This window comes from Diplotaxodon limnothrissa, linkage group LG3, assembly GCF_057381915.1.
Source record: "Diplotaxodon limnothrissa isolate DT_005_m linkage group LG3, D_limnothrissa_male_GT1.1, whole genome shotgun sequence".
In the NCBI taxonomy this organism is placed as follows: Eukaryota; Metazoa; Chordata; class Actinopteri; order Cichliformes; family Cichlidae; genus Diplotaxodon; species Diplotaxodon limnothrissa.
This window is the reverse complement of record NC_140598.1, coordinates 61,139,374-61,161,168: the sequence shown is the minus strand read 5'-3', so window position 1 is coordinate 61,161,168 and position 21,795 is coordinate 61,139,374. Positions and strand designations below refer to the sequence as shown.

Genomic DNA, 21,795 nt, shown 5'->3' with positions numbered 1-21,795 from the left:
GGGTGACCCCGATGGGGCCCCTGGCATAGTTCAATTAAGAGGAGGGAAGACGAGCAGGGGAAAGGCGGTAGGGGCCCCCGTCGGCCGCCATCTTAGGTTTCCGTGTATTGACTCCCTTGGCTGTCCCGGGGTGCGTCTCTCTCCTGTCTGTTCACCTCACGACAGTCGTGCAGGTGGACAAGACAATCACCGCTTCTCATCTTTCTTACGCCCGCTATATAAATTTCTGCCTGTCTGAGTGTCTGCTATCCCTCCGCCCCCCTTTACATCCTCCGTCATCCTCATCCCTATAGTCTGTCTATCCTTCCTGGTTTTTCCTTCCCCTGGTCAGGTGAGACTTCGCTGAGGGGAGAAGGAAGAGGAGGAGTATTAGCTTCACTGTCTGGAGCCAGTGGTAATCTTATATCTCAACAGAGACAGACAGGAAAAAGAAGGGCCGGTGGTAACTTGAGCTTTACTGATTGTATATTCAACACAGAGGTCATTTTTTATAGACACTGGATACGAGGATGCATTTGCTGCACAGACACACACAGGGAACACATTTATATGTATACACATTGGAAAAACATATTTCTTGCCCACCATTAGTGATGTAACCCCCATGCAACAGTGCTGTGGCAATAGTCCTTTTCCCCTGATTGGCTTGTCCAGGCAGCTGGAAAATGGAGTCTAGTCAGCTTCGTGCCCTTGAGCAGTTACATGCTCTGACACACATACGTACAGTACATGTAATCAACAAAGAGCGATGAGCTGGAGGATAACAGAACACAGTGGAGAAGAAAAAGAAATGCACAGATTCAGAGCCATGGTGGAAACAAAGCATAAAGGAGGAGAACAGGCATGTTTCAAATCATGGCTTTGTTGTTTGCCATGATTATTAAAACTCTTCTCTGTCGCTTAATTAAGTGAAACTGTTGTTTCTCTTGTGAGTTGCTTGCATGCATTCACGCTGCTTTAATTCATTAAAACATGTCAGGTTGAGAGATTCAGAGGAGAAAAAGGAAGAAAAAACTGTTTAAAAGAAATTATATAGAAATAAAATAGAAAGAGGTGCTCAGCTGTAATCTAAAACGAGAGACCGAAGGGAGGTTTTATTGGGTTTTAATCAGTCAAAGCAAGCGATGGTGAAACAGCGTTCATTAGTAAGTGGCTCTGGGCTCAGGGCTTCAGTTGCTTTCAAGTTGCTTTCTACTGAAGTCTGAGCTCTCTCAGCCTCTGCTGCAGCTGCTGAGCTGATCTCAGTCAGACAGTTTGCTGGCTTTGATTCAGAGACTTTTGCTTTTTAGCTTTTTCATTTATGTGTAGTGTTGGTGTCAAGTTTGGAAAACTTGGCCCAGTTTCCTCAAAGTCCCCAAAGCCTGGCCTTTCAGTTGGTTTGACTAGTTCTTCTATTGAACACACTGGCCTATTTTTCTACGCACAGGAAGTGTTTAGAGCTGTAAGGTATCCAGTTACTGCACACACATGATCACAGAAATGATTTCTTTAGAAGTCATCAGCTACTGTATAAAAACACACACTGCATAACCATGTGCTCTCATTAAAGATCATTATCAGATGTTTTCAGACCAATACTGATATCTGATATGCCAATAAATAAATACATAAATGGCCTTCCCAAATATTCATTATGTGTATTCGTGTCCTTGCTTGCACTCTGCATAACGCTGCTTGGATCAGCTGGTTTTGTTTGTGATGTGTCAACAAGGAAGTTGCAGAGTGCCATGTGGTGGACATGCTATGCAATGTCAACACACTGAATAGTTTTTCCGTGACAGCTCTGCGTCATTTCTTGGCAGTTATAAATTCCAGGACATAATAATATAGACCGTAGGCTTATTTAAACGTAGGCTTAAGTTTATCGGCTTTGTCGTATCACGTCCTGTTGTATTGAGCTACGTGCCATTCTACTTTTTAAAGTAATTTGTGTTGTGTTTGAGAGAGCATTAAGTTTGCACTAATGATATCAGCTGAGCAACTGATATCAACATGTCTTCCAGTTGCTTTTTCCATGTGTTTGAGTTGTATTTATATGCATCGCCCTACGTCATGGTTAACATTAACTGAGGGTTAATAGTATGAGCTAACTAACTTAACAGTTTTACATTGTTGGTAAAAAAAAAGCATTGTTTTAAGAAAACAACTCCCGCATTGGTTAGACCCAAGGAATTGGGAGGATGGTCAAAAATGTTAATGCAAGTTGTCTGTTTTTGGACCTGACTAGTACCCAGGTAGCTTTAGTACCTAAGATCACAAGACTTCTAAAAGGGACACGGATCATGTTCATCGAAGACACTCGTGACGGCCTTTGTGCCGTATCCGCAGACATTTTTTAGAGCACTTCTCTATTGTTGCTAGGTTACAAGTGCTAGATCAGAAGTAACTGGTTGGTTATTGACAGCCAGGATCAGTTCTTCTGCCAATACAGTCCTACCCCATCTCGATTTTGATTTGGTGGCGGAAGAGAAGTGACCTTGACGAGTGCAGCAGTGTTCCAAAACCTGAAGCATTTTCATCTGAAAGCATTGTGAGTGCGAAGAAGAAAAATAAAATGAGCCAAGGACTTTGAGAGCTGTCAATCCAGAGCATTTTCAGAATTGAAATAGAAAACAGACTGCTGCTGGCGGGTCACATGACCGAGGCCAGAACATTCCTGGTGTACATCTCTGTGAAGCCTGCTTTTTGGTGCAAAAAGGCAACATTTGAGACCGTGGGATGAAAGCATGCTGGTCCTGAATAATTCTCCTTGTGTGATGAGTGGGACTTCAAATATTACATTTTAGTATGCTATCAGGACCAATGAAATATTTCGATTTTTGATGGTTCATAATCCATAACTGCATGTTGCAGTGAGGACTTTTGCTTGGAGTCACTATTAAACATTGTTTTGATTACAGCACCGAGCAAGAGTCTTGAGCCAACCTGTAATTTTTTTGTTTTTTACTAAGAAAATAGGAAATAGATACAATATGTAAGACAAAATAGAGTTTGTGTAATTCTAACTGGCCTGAAGGTCGATATTTAGTATGACCACCTTTATTCTTCCATGAGAGTCTGATCTGTCTGTGGAAAGATTTGTAACTTCTTCATGTAGTCTTCAGGAGTATTCTCCAGGCTTCTTGAAGCACATTCAAAGCTTTTCTTTGGATGTTGGCTGGATTGTGTTGTGTTCTCTGTCGGGATGTTGTGATGGTACATTTCTATGTTCATAATTCCATCAATTTTGACAAGATCGCCAACGCCACTCACTGAAACGCACCCCAGAACCTCGGCAGAGCCTCCACTGCTTTTTTTACATGGCTGTAGACATTTACTATTGTACTTCTCTCCTGACCTCATCTGAACATATTTATAATTACATAAACCATCAAACGTCCAATTTGGATTCATCACTTATCTTCAGTTCTGCAGCCAAAGCCTGCAGAACTATTGCTCAAGTCCTCTTTAAAAAAATACAAGTGTGACCCCTTGGAAGCAAGTAAAGATACAGTAAAGACAGAGAGGCACCTCAAGAATGCTGTACAGTACATTGCTAACAAATCCACATAGGGGGTCTGCTCTTTTGACTTCACTGAACAGTGCCTAACTTGGTAACCAGTCGTCCTCATAATTCAAAGCTGTGGATGTAATATAGTCTGTTATATTTACGCTGGTATTTGTCTTGTCAGTTCCAGTCTCCAGTTCTACCACAGATGGGCTTGTAGCTTTACAGCCACAGCACAGTGTCAGGGTGAATGAGTCCTCAGGCAGGCAGAGGGGACCAGATGTGTCAAGTGGTTGGGCTTGGGGCACAAAAGGCCCCCCGGGGCAACGTTGAAGAGCCTTGAGGAGGACTGGACTTGGGATCTCTCCATCACCACCCCTCACACCCCTTCCCTCTCTGGCTGGGGCTTTTCCTGGGCAGCGTGGCACAGTGTGTGGCCTGGCCCCGGGCCAGAGCCACTAGCCTGCCAGCCTCCCTCCCCTGAGACCAAAGACAAAGCTGGGACATGGCCAGGCACTCCACGCTCTCCGTTTATCTCTCCATCATTCCCCTTTCTCTTGCCAGACTCTTTCTTTTTCTTCTCAATCATTAGAGGTCATTTTGTCTCTCCTTTTTTTCTCTTCTTTTCTTTCCTGTTTTGTCTCTCCCTTTTTTGTCATATCAGCCCCTTTTTTTTTACCTGAATACACATTTTTTTCTGTTCCTTTTGTTCTATGCCGTGTTTTTCCTCTCCGTTGTTTATGTCAATCTCTCTGCACTCTTCCTAATCACTTCTTGCTCAGGGTTTCACACAGATCATTTCACACATACTTGCATATCTCAAGTCATTGTTGTTACACCTGCACATATGTTTGAACCGGCGGGCAAGACTAAACACACACAGGTGCACAGGTATCAACACCTCCAGGTAAACTCTCACACTATCCCCACACAACAATTTTTTTACACACAGTCTTCCTGAAGCCCTCTCACACACGTCTCCCACATAAACAGCCATATAGCAGAACTCCACAGATCCCATTTCCACACCCACACATACACCTCCTCCCTCTCTCCCTCTCTGTGGTGTGCGTGTTAGTTTCCCTATCATCCTGTCGCCTTGTGTGGCCTCCACATCAAACCAGCTGCTTTATCCAATAAAGGCTAGTGCTAGCTAACCAGCTAGCATGCATCATTCTTAGAGAGAGTGTGTGTGTGTGTGTGTGTGTGTGTGCCCACTCCACCCTCCTCAACCACCCACGGTGCTGCCACCAACAGCTCTGGTTGACTCTGTTACTTTAAAAAGATTAGTGATTTATTGGTTTTTCTTTCACTCTTACTTCATTAAAGTCATTTCATCATTCAGGTTTGATGTGTGTTCTGTTACTGCTGCTCTGACTTCGTCTGTCTCCCTTGTCCCAGAACAGAGAACCTCTTTTACTTCTTTTATATTTATTATTCTGTCTTCCTGTGTTTTCCAGTCTAATAACTTACTAACTTAATCCTCTGCCATCTCATAATGAGTCTGAACCACAACCTCACACAAGAAGGAAGAGCACCCACACACATGGAGGTGTCAAACTTTTTACTTGTTATAGATTGTAGTTATGTTCTTTTTAACCCTATAAAGCATGTTGGCTCAGTGGTTGTTGCTGTTAGCCTATAACAATAGTGGAACCTCAGCTCAAGCCTTTTTGACTCTCATGTGTGGACTCACATTCTTCCTGTATTGTGCAGTTTTTCACAAAGAGCTGCTAAGTTAACACTGCCTGTGTTTGCACAGGACAGTCTGGCAAAAAGAGATTCATGAGAGTTTGATGTCTGGTTAAATAACAGCTAATAAAAAATACATTAAAAAAACCCTGCATGACTGGCTGCATGGGTTAATATGTTCACACAGTGATGCTGGAAAATATGACAGCGTGCCCTTAGAATTTGGCAAATGTCAACATTTACATCACACCTGTCCATGCAAATTTTGTAACCATGAACTTTGCACTCATCTGCCTGGTGATGGCAAATTTCAGACTTTGGTTGTACAGTCTGCACTTTGGACGGCCAAATGGATCCATTTGAGCAATGATCACTTTTTATATGGACAGCTTTCAATGTGGCTATGTGCAACAGGTACTAGCTTCCGTTAGTGTAGCTTCTGAGCAGAAGCAGCCTATATTAAAGTAATGAAAAAAAAATCTAGTCCATGAACTGAAACCAAAGAATAAAAGTATGAAGCCCAAGCTGCTGTTGATAAGCCCACATTCCTCCCGTGAACTTTTGTGGCTCTTCGGCCTGAACTTATTCTCATCTCAAACACAAATTCTCTCAAAGACAATCAACAATCATGCCCCGCTTTTGTTCCTCTTAAGAAAAACTACCTACCGCAGTGTACCTCCAGATAGCGTTTCTAGAAGTCTTTGCTAATGACTAAGAATGAATTGATTTCTTAGAAATCCTTTTTGGAAATAAATGATTCTCCGAACACTTCTCCAGTGCTTCTTTGGGAAACCAGTAAAGCAGTTTTAAGGGGTATAATCATTTCATATTGCTCCCATTAAAATAAAAAAGATATTGAACAGGAAGACAAATTAGAAACCAAAATTAAAGAATTAGAAAATTCATTGCTCACTTTTCAATCTGAGAAAGTACTTTGTGAAATAAGAAAATATAAAATGAAAGATAATGACCTAATTAATGGAAAGACAAAATTCCTCATTGAGCGACTCAAAAGTAATAAATTCCAGTACAATAATAAGTCGAGCAAATACTTCTCAAACCTAATCAAACAGAATAAAGAAAAAACAACAAGGACTCAGCAGGAAAACAGTTCCACGGTTCGGCAGATATAAACTCATGGACTTTCATAAAAAACTGCACTCTTCAGACCTCAAGCCAAATAATGACGATATTCATGAACTCCTCAACATCATAATCCGTCCACATTTAACACAAGATCAAGTCGACATCTTAGAGAAACCATTATCTCCTGATGAGGCACAAGCCCAACAACAAAGCCCCTGAACCTCATGGCGTCCCTGCTGAGTGCTACAAACATTTCTGATCATTTCTTTCTCCACTTTTCGTAAGAATTATCTTGGATATTAAAACAACCTCTATAATCCCACCAAGTCTGAACACAGCAATGATCATCCTACTCATGAAACCAGTCCAGTCAAGAGTCTACCCTTCTAGCTTATTATCGTTGCTTTCTCTCGTAAATACGGACAATAAAATTAAAAGCAAAGCTTTAGCGCCCAGGCTAGATATGGTCGTCCCAACTCTTTCAATTTAATGCAGCTATCAATCAACAAATTTAACACCTTAATTATATGATTAGATGCAGAATAAGTATTTGACTGAGTTAACTGGAAATTTCTTTTGCAACATATCCTAATCTCAGGTTCGGAAAATCATTTATCAACTAGATTAAGGCATTCTAAGCTACACCCACAGCCATAGTAGGTGTAGCATATTACAGCCAATGGGTTGAGTACGTCAAGCTTCACTCCCCACATTGGTACGAGACGAGGATGTCCTCTGTCTCCATGTCTGTGCACTGTTCATTGAACCACTAGCAGCTGCAATTAGACAGAAGGAAAAGATCAGAGGCATTAAGAAAACTACTACAGAACATAAAACTGTTCTTTATGCAGATGATGTATTGTTGTTATTGCAAGACCCACAATCTTCCCTTCCAGAATTATTTACAGTCATTAATTCTTTTTCAAAGTTTCCAACTACTATGTGAATTGTTTAAAGTCTACAATCTCACGGCTCTGTATAGATAAGTGGCAGCCCTGGTATCGCCTTATTATCTTCACTCCCAAGTTCTCAGAGTTATTTAGCCTTAATTTCGCTCCACCACTCTTAAAGGTTCAAGATGATTTAAATAGATGGTCTAAAGTCCCTATATTACTTATAGAAAGTATAGCAATGATCAAAATGTTAGTTCTACCAAAAATGAATTACTTGTTTTCCATTATTTCCAATTTCCCCAAATATGGTTTAATGGTAACTCCACTGTATCAGAATTCTATTGGAAAAATAAAAACCCTCATATAAAGCTTATAACATTACAAAAATCCAAATCCCAAGGGGGATTAGAATCTCCTAACTTTGAGTTATATCATTTAGCTAATCAGTTTAAATACTTTATTGAATGGCTTAAGTTCTCCCTGTCATGAACCGAAGTTCCGTGCGCAAGCTGGACCCAGAAGCAGAACACACACACCAGGGTAGGAGGGAATAAAGAAAGCAAATTTATTATAACTAAAGGTGTCCCGTGAGGGTAGCCGAAAAAACAACGTATGGAACCAGAAGAAACTGAGGGACTGGGGAGGTGAACTACGCAGGGAACGCCGAGAGCGGGGCTGTGAGAAGCTGCAAAACAAAAAGAGAAACAGATTACTGGGGTGCGGAAAAAAGGCAGCATACGAGGGAAGGTGGAGTATACGTCTTACGGAGGTAGCCGGGCTGAGTGAACCAGAGGGGGGGGGGGGGGGGGCTCCAAAAGGGTCGAGACGGCGAGGCTGATAGTGCTTCCGAATCTCAGGCGGACAGGTGGACAGGCAGGTGGCTCGCAAAAACGCCGAGTTGTGATCTGAGTACACAGGGTAAAACAGAGTCCGTTCCAATGGACAATTTGTCATAAGGGTTTTTTTCCCGCAGGTGTACGTTACCGCTGAGAGGCGACTACGGACTGGCGTGGAGCAGCAGGTAGGACAGGATTAAATAGTCCACCTGGTGATCGCCTGGGATGGGATGCAGGTGTGGGGTTAGCAGCCACGCCCGTGGGCGTGGGCATCCCAACAGCACCCCGGACGCCGGGCCGCAGACCATGACACTCCCAACATGAAACTGCCTGGTCAGGTACCAAACAAGAACTTGGCAAAGATTTGCATTTGCTAGACCTACCAGTTATCACCCAGTAGGGCTGCTCGATTATGGCAAAAATGATAATCACGATTATTTTCACTGAAATTGAGATCACGATTATTTGACGATATTTATTTAACCCTTTAAGACCTACTATAGAACCAAGTCCACCAGAGCTTATATTATTTTTTTACATGCTGTAGTGCCATTTGTGGGAGCATTTCAAGTTGCTATACATCAATACAACTGTTATAGCCCATATTTTAATAATATGTATGCATTAAGTCCATAGTAATTACATAAATTGCAAAAAAGTGCAATAAACTACAAAAAAAATTGAAAATCGCTTTTGTTTTGTTTACATATATTTCTACTTGGAGAAATTTAAGAGGTTTATCCCTCAAAACTTTAAATACAATAAAGTTGCAAAAAATAGTTTACAACAACAGGAAATTTATTTTGAGTGTCTTCATAGTTTTATTTTGGAGATACAGCAATTTTTATATACTGCAGGAAAAACAAAAAACAATCCTATGATGCAAATTTGCAAAGAAAACAGCATGTGCATCATTTCACTGTGGGAAGTGTTACGAACAGCTGATAGGAACGGCAAAGCGTGTTTCTGGAATATTATGTTTTTGTTCCTGCAAGCGCTTTTTATGCAATGTTTGCAAAGCTATATGTGGAACGAAACCGTGACCGAGGACAAGCTGATGGCATCAGATGTAAGTACAACTCCTCCGGTTTCATATGCAAAACAAATTATTGCGCTAGCTTACACGGTTCAGGTTCTACAGGGATTTAACAATAGTTACGCAAAACGGAGCGTGCTGCTCTGACCGGCTTTAAAGGGTTAACAATGACTTTAAAAAAATAATATAAAATAGTGTGCAACACCACTGAAGTTTTTTTTTTTTAAACTCTTTTCAACCAACGGCAGTCACTCTCCAAATAACTTCTGCTTAGCTTTCCGAGCTTCCCTCGGGTCCTCTTAATCAGCGGTCTCCAACCTTTTTTGAGCCACGGACCGGTTTATGCCCGACAATATTTTCACGGACCGGCCTTTAAGGTGTCGCGGATAAATGAGGGAGGGGCTAATAATCGGCTCAGTCATTTTTAATGATCGTTGAAAGCCCAGATCGTAATCGTGATTAAAATTCGATTAATTGAGCAGCCCTATCACCCAGTCTGTTAAAAAACACCAATCTGGAATAACCCCGACTTTATATTCAATTATAGCTTGTTCAGTTCAGCTATCTGGAAAGAAAAAGGAATTACTCTTCCCAGTCATTTATTTCATGATATCTCCTTTGTCAGTTTTCAATATTTATAAATAAATATAAATAAAATCAATTATACTTTCTAAACTTTACATTACTCCTATTAAATGTAATTATTCAATTCCAATAGAACAGAGGTGTTGAACTCCAGGCCTCGAGGACCGGTGTCCTGCAGGCTTTAGATATCACCCTGGGTCAATCAGAATCAGAATCAGAATACTTTATTGATCCCTGGGGGAAATTATTTTTTGTTACAGTGCTCCATTTTAAACCAACATTAAGACAAGACAGACAATACACTAACTAAGAATAGTACAATATATACATATATATATATACATACATACATACATAAGTCACTCATAAATAAATAGTTGGAAAAGAAACGTGTAGTTGTAGCAGCAAACAGTGTGTTAAGTGTGTGTTAACACATCTGAATCAGATGATTAGTTCATTACCAGGCTTCTGGAGACATGTTGTGGAGGTAATTTAGCCATTTAAACCACCTGTGTTTGATCAAGGACACATCTAAAACCCATAGGACACCGGCCCTCGAGACACCTGTGCAATAGAACATCTCTTAAAACTTACAGCACCTCAGATAACATCTCCAATAAAACAAACACACTAAACAGCTGTCTTACTTGCTCCCACTGTCTTCAAAGCTGTGCATCCTAGGTGACTTGTCATCTATTCAGGTCCCAATGACGGTATTCTCCTTGCAGCCCTAACTATTGCCAAGAAGGTCATACAGGAAACGGGAAGGTCAAACAGGAAATAAAAAAATAGTATAAACATTGTGCAATGGAAAAACCTTCTAACAGATCATATATCCCTGGAAAAAATGTCTGCATCACTACATATGAAAACTTACTATAATAATCAATAAACTAACTACTGAATTTGCTTGATTTCTAATACTTTAAACATCATGTCCACATATTGTAATTACTGCTATTTAAACTGACATTTATATACGTATAGTATTCTTAGCCCTCTATTAATCCACAGCAGAGACCCTAACTCAAGGGCATGCTGACCCATTGTGCATTGATATTAACTGTTTGTGTTTGTGTGTGTGTGTGTGTGTGTGTGTGTGTGTGTGTGTGTGTGTGTGTGTGTGTGTATACAGGGGAGGTAATCTTTTTAGTTCCAAGAATTGTTTGAAGTTTCTCCTTGGTTTGCTCTAAACTTTAACATCAAACAGTTAGGTCAACCTTCCTGCCTTCATCTTTGTACTCTTCTCCTCCTCTCAGTATCCCCCCTCCACCTTCTCTCTCTCTCTGATCTGGTGAAAGTAACATTGGAGTGTCCTGCAGATAAAGAATGAGAATGTCAGGTTAAACTAACCGACATCCCTAACGTACAAACTAAGACACATCATAGGCAAGGGGCAGCATGTTGTGCTGTTCAATGAAATGGGACAAAGACTTTACGAAGCTGCATGCATTCAAATCAGTGTGTGTGTGTGTGCGCGCGCGCAGCTGGTACAGCCAGTTGTTTCATCATCACTCTGTTTCCATGTTTGACACACTGGGCTATTTTTACCCCACAGTCCAGCCGTAGCCCGTTAGATGACTCACGAGTACTTGTGCAGCTAGCTTGCTCGTGCACACTGAAGTTGAGGATTTCCACTGAGATGCACGTGCTGTTGAAAAAACTCACAGATTTACTTTACCTCTGTTGCTATGGTGTCTGTTTGCATAGACTGTATGTGTGTGTGTTTGCGTGTTTGTGTGCATGTGTCATGTGCCTCTTGGGCAGACAATGAACAGCTGCATGTGGCTTGTGTTTGTGTATCTGACAGCAGCTGGCCCCTCTCTCTCTCTCCTGTCTGGACTCATTGTGAGCCCTCCTCCTCGTTCTCTGGCTAACAGAGCAGTGACCATTTATTTGACGCACACACAACGCCACATTCACATATGATGCTTATTTGTTTCTTGGTGTAAGAGGAACCAGATGCAATGCATCACATGCGCATGCTTTTGATACTTAAAGTGGTGTGTGCCTTTTTGTATCATGTGTGTCTGCAAAAGTCCTTCTATGTCCTTTGTTCTTGGGTGTTTCAGTGTACACGTTTGTGTTCTTGTGAGCGTGCCATATGTCATCACGCTGTAGAAGATCAGGAGTAAACTTTTGTGCGTGTAGCCCACGTCTCCTGGTTACGGTGCTCTTTGCTTTGTCTTAATTTCCACTCTTTTTTGTTGTTTTGGCATGCTGACTCAGCTTATCTGAAGAATTAATAGGGTGTGTATTGGAGATCCGGCAAAGTTTAATAGGGTCTGTGTGCTTTCTGGGCTCAGATTCATGGCCCAGTGAGCCAACAGTCTCTGAATGCTGTGTGTGTGTGTCTTCTGTGATAGCGTTTTAACGAGTCATTACAGCATATGTGTTGGCAGGGGTATGCTAGCAAAGTATTTACTGTATATGGGCCCTATAGGTGAACCGAATGGGGTGTACATGCTTGTGTGTTTGTGCGTACCCATGTATACAATGATGTATTGACCTTGTCTCTCATTGCCAGTTCCCAGAAGGTTGATGAATAAATAAAGGCGTGACGCCTTCCCAGTGAGCCTGTGTCTGCTGCTGGCAAGACAAAATGACACACCACACACGCACACACACACAAACACAGACGTGCACAAAGCTCCCTGCCACTATGTTTGCAAGCCCATGTTTGCACAGTGGAATAATGTTGGTCCTCTGCAACACTCTGACCCAGTGTCCTACCTTCTCTGTGCCTCTGCATTCATGGCCATTTCTTGGATGTGTGAGTTTGCTTGGCAAACTGCCCAAGTTCTCACCCTCTCCTGGTGGCCTCTTTGTTTTATAGCCTGCTTGGTCAGGTTTCCAAATTGCATCCAAGGCTTCTGGTATAGATTTTACTTTGGAATTTAGCATTCAGGAAAGTCATAGCTTGTATTAGAAACACTGCAGATATTACCTGTAAGCTTGTGTGCTGCAGATAAAAAAAAAAGATCACTAAACACCCATTAGCTGGGATATCTTCTAAAGAATAAAGACCTCGCTTGGCTTACTAATGTTTAATGTTTGTAAGTGGACCCTCAAGAAAACACTGTATAACAATGTTTTGTGTGGAAGCAGTGTAAGTTCAGTTCAACTTTCAATTCACATTTATGTATTTCACATTTAGTCAAATCAAGGCTCTATATTGTAAGGTAAAGGTCCTACAATAATACACAGAAAATCCCAAGAATCAGACAAGCCACTATAAACTAGCACTTGGCAAGAGTGGGAAGGAAAAACTCCCTGTTAACAGGAAGGAAGCTCTGGTAAAAGCAGTTTTAAACAAAAATTATTATTTTTTGCATATGAAACCGGAGGAGTTGTACTTACATCTCATGCTATCAGCTTGTCCTAGGTCACGGTTTCCTTCCACATAAAGCTTTGCAAAAATTGCATAAAAACCACTTGCAGCAACAAAAACATAATATTCCAGAAACACACTTTGCCGATCCGATCAGCTGTTTGTAACACTACGTTGGAATAGACATCAGCGCAAACTATCGCATGTTCGCCTTACCTGCCCAAAACCGGAAGTGGCGTCATTTTCAGAAAGTTAGTTTTTTACCTTCAGGGCCTTATAAACCTATACTGGTGTTTTTAAAAGTTATGTTTGACTTTATGGCTTTCTGTGTCGTTTCTGGGATGCTTAAAACTCCAATTGAGCTGCTGGAAATAGTTTATTTTGATGTATATGCTGGGGTTTTTTTGCAAATTTGCATTATAGTATTTATTTTTGTTTTTCCTGCAGTATATAAAAATTGGTGTATTTCAAAAATAAAACTATGAAGACACTCAAAATAAATTTCCTGTGGTGGGAAACTATTTTGTGCAACTTTTTGGTATTGTATTTGAGGGATATCCCTCTTAAATTTCTCTAACTAGAAACAAAAAATATTTTTTTTGAAGTTTATTGCACTTTTTTGCAATTTATGTAATTACTATCCACTTAATGCGTACATATTGTTAAAATTTGGGCTATAATGGTTGTATTGATGTATAGCAACTTGAAATACTCCCAAAAATGGCACTACAGCATGTAAAATATAAAGATAAGCTCTGGCGGACTTGGTGTTATGGTAGGTCTTAAAGGGTTAAGTACCCTCACAAGTAAGCCTGCAGTCTGAGAGTGAAAGGCTCTATTAGCTACTGTCTGTAGCTAATGATCATCTGCACAAGATAAAACCAAAACACATGTTTTGGTCTCATATTTGGGGAAAAGGAAAATAGAACCTCATCATGGTAAAATATGGTGGTAGTGTCATTGCATCTGGGAACCGAATCTCAAGGGACAGTGGGCTTTTCAGACACTCTTTCACTATAAGTAATGTGTCCCACAAAGACGCTTTGGCCCTGTTGTTGGCCATGTGTTATGGGTTATGCGTGTTATTGACAAAGTCTGATGTTTTTGTCCGGTTGAGTTCCCTTTAACTAGATTTAGAATGACATTTTGGGTCATAATTAAGGGTTAACACAATTTTCAAACACCAGGGTAACTAGTGAGTTTGATGTGCTCAGACTGTCATGCACAGACACAAGAAAACACACACATACAGAGCGGTAGGGGTGGTCGGTATGAACTCAGACCACTGCTGAGGTCACAAGGTTTAGTTTGGGGTCAAAAGTTAGGCCTGACTGTCAGGCTACTACACGTGCTCATAGCAGGTGTCCTAGCAACCAGGCAGAGGGAGGGCGAGGTTACGAATACACAATGGAAGAAATGTGTTTAAGCAGTAAGGGACCGACAAAAATATTCTCTCCCACAAATGTAGCACCGCTAAACAGCACATGCTGCACCATATTGAACACAGTCGTGGGATTTTTCTTTTCGGCTCGATTTACTGCTGTTGCGTCATTTGGTCATCTCCACCCACTCAAACAAAAACTATTCATTCGCAAAACAGCTTCGCACATGCACTCACCAAAACATACCTTTTGTACGCTCAGCAATTAAATCTTAATGGCATATTTGGCTGTCACTATTCCCCTGAAACAGTTAAGAATCAAGCACACTTGCAGGGTTTCAGCTGAACTCGTGTTTATAATTCAATGAATAATCTGTGCACACATGTTACACAAGGTAAACCATGTTTATTCTTCCTACTGTAGCTTTCATTTGTGGCCACATCTTACGAGAGTCTGGTTGGTGTTTATTTTTGGGGGTTTTTGCTAAAAATAAATGAGCCTAAGTAACCGTGTTACTGAGTGTAAGTGTTATTGACTTCCCCTTCAGGGGTTTGGCCCTGTGACTAACTTGTGTATGACATTGGTTCAGTTGGTTTTTCTGGGGAATGATAGACTTCCTTTCTGAACTAGCCATACCTACTGTAAAGTGGATGCCAACAGGGATAATTGACTACAGGAAGCCAGAGTGTTTAGATAGGCTCAAGTTTCAGGATGCAATTATCCACGTTTTGTTTTGTTTTTTTGTGTTTTTTTTCTGTGTGCTCTTTGACACCCTTGCAAAATTTGCTCATCAGTCATGCACCAACCACGGAAATCACTTTGGCATCGCTCCACCTCTGCTCTGTCTGTGTGTTTCTTTTTGGGATCGTGTTGTTGCATTTAACTCTTTTACATACAGTAAATGAAGTTGCCCATTTAATCTGAAGAGCAGTTCCTTTTCACATCTACTTGGTGCTCGTAAACTTGTTATCTTTACCTTCGGCATAACTTATTCAACTGGAGGCACCTTAGTATTTGTAATTTCTGTTGAAAATGTGGTTCTTGACTTAATTATGTTTTGGGTTTTTGTGGTTTTCTACCTATTCATTTTCAGTCATGTACAATCCATGTAGACACTGCTTTAGCTCTCATTAACACCACTATAACTCATAGTAATGGCCATCATGAAACCAAATAAGCTGAGGCGTTATTGGACATCATAAATCATGAGGGTGGAAGGTTACACTTGTCTGTATTTATAACATCTTTTCAGAATGGCTTTGAGTCCTAACTGTGACACATACAACCTTAGTTACATTTCCACACACAATATACCAGAAAAGCTTTACACTGACTTTTCTCCTGGCTTACTTGGAAGTTACAAAAAGGGTTAAAAGTGTTTTAAATGGTTATCTACATTTTTATTTACACATCTCTGCTTTAAGTGTATGTTTCCTTTGCCACTCGGGGGGAACTTGCGTATGCTATTCATGAAGGTACTTTTTTGTTTGTTTGTTTTTTCATTTTAAAGTGTGCATATATAGTTCAAAGAAAGTGGATATCTTTGATGTGGGCTTACTGGTGTAATCGCAGTGAGTTATAAATTCCTTCCTACCCTGTCTCCGTCCCTGTCAGATACTCTTCACACGCATATGAGTTGTCCCTTTTGAGGTCAGGGCTGCACACATCAAAGCGAAGCGCACTTTCAAATGTGCACTTCACTCTATATGTGTTGTTTTCGGTGTTCACGTCATGTTCGAGAAAAAAAAAGCACCTCATAGTAAATTCCTTAAATGTCACTTTGCCAGTCTAATTCTTTTATTCAACAAACCTACCTGGTTCAAGTTGAAATTGATAATTCTCACAATCAATGGATATAGATAAAAAAGCCTTAAATGCACAAGTTAGAGTGACATTGTGTAAATTGTGCCAAAAAAGTAACTTGCAATTATTTAATTTCTTTGTACATGGAGGACGTTAGAGCTAAACAGAAACAGAGATACAGAGAGATAGACCAAAGGCGGCAGATAAGAGAATTTGTAGGTGTGTCTGTAGTGTGAAGGCAAATTTTAATTTGTATCTGCACCTTCAGAATCAAGATATACCGGATCATACCTGTGTTTTAACATCCCACAAGGGATGTTCGAGCCTTATCTCATGAACTAAAGTCAGGGCTCTTACAAATGAAAATATGCATAAAAATGCTTAATTATACCTGATATTGTCACAGTTACATATTTACATAAAATTAGACAATAAGACACAATATATTGTGACCATCCCGTCACCTGAGAGTGGACAATGGCTATATACTAACAATATGGGAGTTTACTTAAAAATCAAACTTTCCCTCTGATAAACAGTTTGATGATGTTCTCATATCATTAGAGTTTCGTGTCCAACAATGTTAGATCCACTTCAAAGAAAATTTCATCAACTCTGGCTAAGAGCAGCTAACAGCAGCAAAGACAGCAGCTGTTACCAACCGAAAAGTTCAGGATATCCTCAACAAAACACCTCAGTATCACTGTGTAACCAGAGAGAAGTGAGCTTCACTGACTCATCGAATTACATTAGAGTCCTTTCACGAAGTTTTAGAGCGTTCTCCGGAGTAAACAGACGTGGACACATTGAAAGCTGAGGTAAATAGTGGACTGACAGCCTGCACTCAGTACAAATGAATGGCACCCAGAGTTGCTTGTCCTACAGTGGCCACCGTAGCTAGGATTATGCGCTCTACTTGGGAGGAATAAGAAAACAGAATTCAGTTGACTGCAATCTGCAATTTACTGAGATCTAGTGTTAAGAGTTTGAAGACTTTAACTACAGTAAAACTAAGGAAAACAGTGCTTTGAAGCCACGGCACGACTAAAATTAACCACGTTTGACCATGTGCAATAACCTGTCTCGTTGTCTTTGAAATGGTTCCTTCGAAGACAGGGATCAGGTCTTTGTCCGCTCACTTTCAGTTAGCATCTTCAAATGGACTTTGGTGCATCAAGAAAGTAGTAACATGGAGACACTCAGTATCAGTATGCTATCTAATTGGGATTGAATGGTGGCCAAGTTGGCAATTACACGCAATGTGTTTGTGATAATATGGCAATTAACTGTGATAAAATGGCAAAATAATAAATGTGTTGCCATCTAGTTATACAGAAATTCACATTAGCTACTCACATTAAGAAAGAAGCCAGAACATTAAAACTTTAAACCACAAATTTGGAAATCCTTTCATAAAAAGTGGTGTAGTTCCTGCAAGATGGCAATTTAGGTCCAAATTCACATAGACACTAGTAGGGCTGTTCGATATAACGATATAAAAACGTCTATCGTTTCATTTTACGCTATCGTTTGTTTCGTGGTGTCGCAAAGTAAACTGTTTACGTCAATATTTTTTCACCGTTCTGATGATCACTGTAGTGGCTATATTAATTTCTTAACGTTCTCTATTTCTCTTATATTTAATATAACCACACTACGGACGGACAAGCGCCTGTTTTTATGCGTTGTCGTTAGCAACAACGACGGTAAAACCATCGCGTGTCCGCTTGTTTATTTTCCACATAAGCCTTTCAGAATAAAGCTCAAGATCCTGTTGAAACTTTTCAAAACAAACTGAATCACATGAAAGAGTATGCAGAGTATTTACGGATGAGAAGCAAAGAAGAGCCGTCAGGTGCTAAAAAGTAAACCTTAGACTCAAACGTCAGAACAGGCTTTTCCCCGCAGCACGCCGTGTAATAAATACTCACAAAGAAAACGGCAGCTGTTACAACTTATGTCTAAAAATGTATAGTTTCATGCATCTGTTAAAACACTCGACTCCAGCTACGTGACGCGCAGCTGGAAACACTTCACGCAAGTCGAGCTGCCCGAGATTCACAGAATTTACAGAAAATGTAAATTTTTTGTGATTTATATCGTTATCAGGAGGATAGATGTCTTATATCGGGATATGAGATTGTGGTCATATCGCACAGCCCTAGACACTAGGAAACCTTGCCAAGGTTAAACTCTTGTTATACATTGGAAAATAATCACAATACAACCAATTGATTCAAGTCCAGTATTGCAGAGTTATTTGCAAACCTTCGCCTGTCTATCTATCTGAGTGATTACAGTCAGGTTGAGTTAGGCTCTGAGTGTTTCGAGACAGGTTGCCTCCCACATGGTGAACAGTCATGTTGCACAAAGATTGAAAGTGGTCACCCAGAGGTTGAGGTTTTTCTGCTTCTAGTTATTGCTACAACTTGTTGCAGTCGATCTCTAACAGCAAAAAATCAACAAAATGTCAATGCAGCCACCGCACAACCACATTTTTCTTCGTGGTCAAGACGTTGCTGTTGTAATTTTACTGTAATGTGGCTGAGCCATTACTTAATTACCTAAATTAGTTAAGCAATAATATGTGAGAATAGTTCATACTTTCTAAAACTGCATCCCTGTGGCCTAATCCCTACATGCAAACATACTGTAGCTAGAGAGTCAATGTGGCAAAGAGAGCTATACATGTAGATTTATCCACCATTTAAATACTCTGTTACTACGTTATGTTAATGCGATAATTTCAAATCATTAATTGGGCAGGAAAGGTGTAGAAGCAGGTGTGTAAGAGAAAGATTATTTCAGTCTGACGGCAGTCTAAAGAGACAGCAGATTGGACAGACAGATGATAGCATATGGATGAAGAAAGATAGAAAACTAATTAAAAAAAGGAGAGTTAGGTTGGGTGTTGGTTCCTCTAGGAGTAATGGTCCCAGGTGTGTGAGATGAGGGGAAACAGGAAGGATGAGGGAAGGCGAAGGAATCTAGGTCCCCATATGCTCTATGAAGTCTGTCTTTCCTTCGCTCTCTTTCATCCCCTTTCATTTCAGGCTTTGCACAGACTCAGTGAGACATGCTGATCTTAGATCGCCTTTATTCCATTTGTGCATCTTCCTCGCCGTTCTGCCTCTCAGCATCTTTACTAGCTCTTATAGTGCACTGCAGGTTAAGTGAGGTGACACTGAAACTGAGTGGGTGGTGGTTTGGCGATGGAGTGACTGCGTGGCTGTTTGCATTTGTTTTTGTGTGGATTTCAGTAAGCTTTGATGATTTGTCCTCGCAGTCTAAGGTGTGTTTGGTGAGGATTCTATTCGCTGTTCTCTTTGTGGATATGGATTTCAGCATTTGTTTCTCACATTCTCTTGTTTTTTCCCTATTTAACTTGTCTGGTTGCTGAACTGGTTCCTTGCAGGTTTCTACTTTGTTGCACAGATTTGCGTGTACGGCGCAAGGCCACGTATCCCCACCGGTGTTTCCTTCCTTGACCACAGTGCAGAAACATGCCACGGATTGAAATGACAAGTCGTCTAAAAATAGCCACTAAACTCACTCACCCTTCCCTTAAAGCAGCCCCACTCTGGCCGGATGATCACCTCCCCAATCACTGATCTCTCCACCCTAGCATGAAATGCAGGCTGCTCCCACTGTACATTCCACCCAGAGGAATGAGCCAACTCCCTTGTAAATGAGAGAGAGGGGGATTGTCATTGTTTTCTGCCAAACAAAAGCAGCAAGCAAACCGGAGCAGAACAGCTTCTAACCACTGGTTAGTTTGGCTTAGCAGCCAAGGGGGGCGGCTGCTGCGTCACAAGGTTGGAGTGCCTCAAGGATTCGTCGCAGGGCCCTTTATCGCTTTCTTTTTTTTCCTGCCATCTCAATTCTCTATTATTGTGGGCATGTAAGTGTGCCCATGTGCAGGCCCTCAGGCTGTTGTCAGGCAGATCATGGGAAATGTCGGGAGCTAGCCTGGCTGTGTGCATTTACCTACGTATCTCTGTTCCCTAAAGAAGAAAAAGAAAGAAAGCAGAAGGAAAGAAGTGAGACTAGGGAATCAGGAGCAGGCTTACAACAGAGGAATGGAGTGAATTCCTTGACGTGTATAAAACATGTCCGTAGGGGGAATTACAAGCACAGCAAGATTCACAGACTTCCAACTTCTTAAAACAACACTCGCTGTCCCACACCCCCAACCCCCTCCTTCGCCATTCTCAGCCTGCACTCCACTACCACCCCCTCCACCCGTGCTCCTTGCCCCTGGAGTAGTTAAAGGCAAGGGATAATCTGTGGAGGAATTCCAAAAGGCAGGAATCCAGGGATTATCCAAAGGAAGAAAATGGTAGATGATGGAATTATTTAGGGTTTACCTGAAATCATTGCTCGGGTTTTGTGCTTTTGAGATGGAAATTGGTAAAGGCTTGACTGATTTTTATTTTGAAAATTAAATGCATTTAGAGCTTTGGCTGTGTTAAAGTCAGCGTTTGTGGGGTTTTAAGAGTTTCCTAATGCAGACAGTAGGCAGATTCATTTAAGGAGAGTTAAAATCATTGTTTGTTGCTGCTGGATTTTTTTAAACACTAATGATAGAGGTAATAAAACTGTGGGACATTCTTACTAGTTTCATTGTTTCTTTAAAAAACGACTTTCTTCCAACTTATTTAAGTCTCCAGGTTACCTAGTCTGACACATTATTAGTATTAAATAGTTGCACAATATAAATAATCTGATATTCTGTGTGGGCTCGTTTTCTTCTGTTGCTCCATTTTTCTCTGAGCCACCAGTGGACTGGCAGCAAACACAAAGGAATTGTGGGAATTGTTATTGAATTTAAGGCTAATTGCACTGATATGATAACAATTTGGTTTTGACGTACCATGGCTTCGCAAAATAACACTGTTTTCAAAGCCATCACGCGAGTGCTATTTATGCAAAATAATTTATCGCACATACAGTTTTTTTTTCATTGCATGTCGCTGTAGAGCTCTACAGGACCAATTGAATTAACTGAGAAGTGTTTTAATAAACTGGAAATTGTATAATGAGTTAGTTTTTGACATGCTAGTCCTACCATGGCAAATTTGTTGCCTTCACCCTTTATTTCAGTGCAGATCTTTGGGGTTTGGAAACTGTGGAAAGTGAAACTCAGGCTGTATCTGTTCAAAGCTCTCTGTGGTGCAGTGAAATAACTAATGCTTCCTATTACTTTATTTGACCTCCAGAATTTGGCAGAGAAAAATCGTCCTTGTGTTCCTTATGTGGCTACAGCCTCAGGCTACGGTAAATATAGGCTGGCAGCAGAATAGTGTTGTGTTACATTATCTGTGTATGGCTGTTATTGTAAACAGGCTACATCTTTGGGGCTTAGCTCCTCCTGTCCTACTTAGCTGGTCGATAAACAGGCTTTAGCTTTAATTATGTGATGTCTGATATTGCACGTTCTTACATCATGCTGGTGTCTTGTTTATGTGTTTTGTCTGGCCCTGTGTTATTTGTCCATCACTATTTCTCCGAGCCTCTGCCTGTGCATGCAGTTTGGATATCTGAGGATATAATAACCGTGGGTGTATGTCTGGCAAGTGTAATTGCTGCCACTCTGCACGGCTGGTCAATAGACTAGTACTGTGTGTGTGTGTGTGTGTGTTTGTGTGTGTGTGTATTTTCATA

The 21,795-nt window shown here is 40.8% G+C and overlaps 1 protein-coding gene across 1 annotated transcript in view; it reads left to right on the top strand.

Moving 5' to 3' along the window:
* The window catches only part of kdm6ba (lysine (K)-specific demethylase 6B, a), a 107,115-nt gene that overhangs the window by 23,187 nt on the left and 62,133 nt on the right, over positions 1–21,795 (top strand). The window contains exon 5 of the mRNA XM_085349682.1: positions 8,132–8,332. The gene's annotated coding sequence lies outside the window, so the exon portion shown is untranslated. The remainder of the gene's footprint in view (positions 1–8,131; positions 8,333–21,795) is intronic.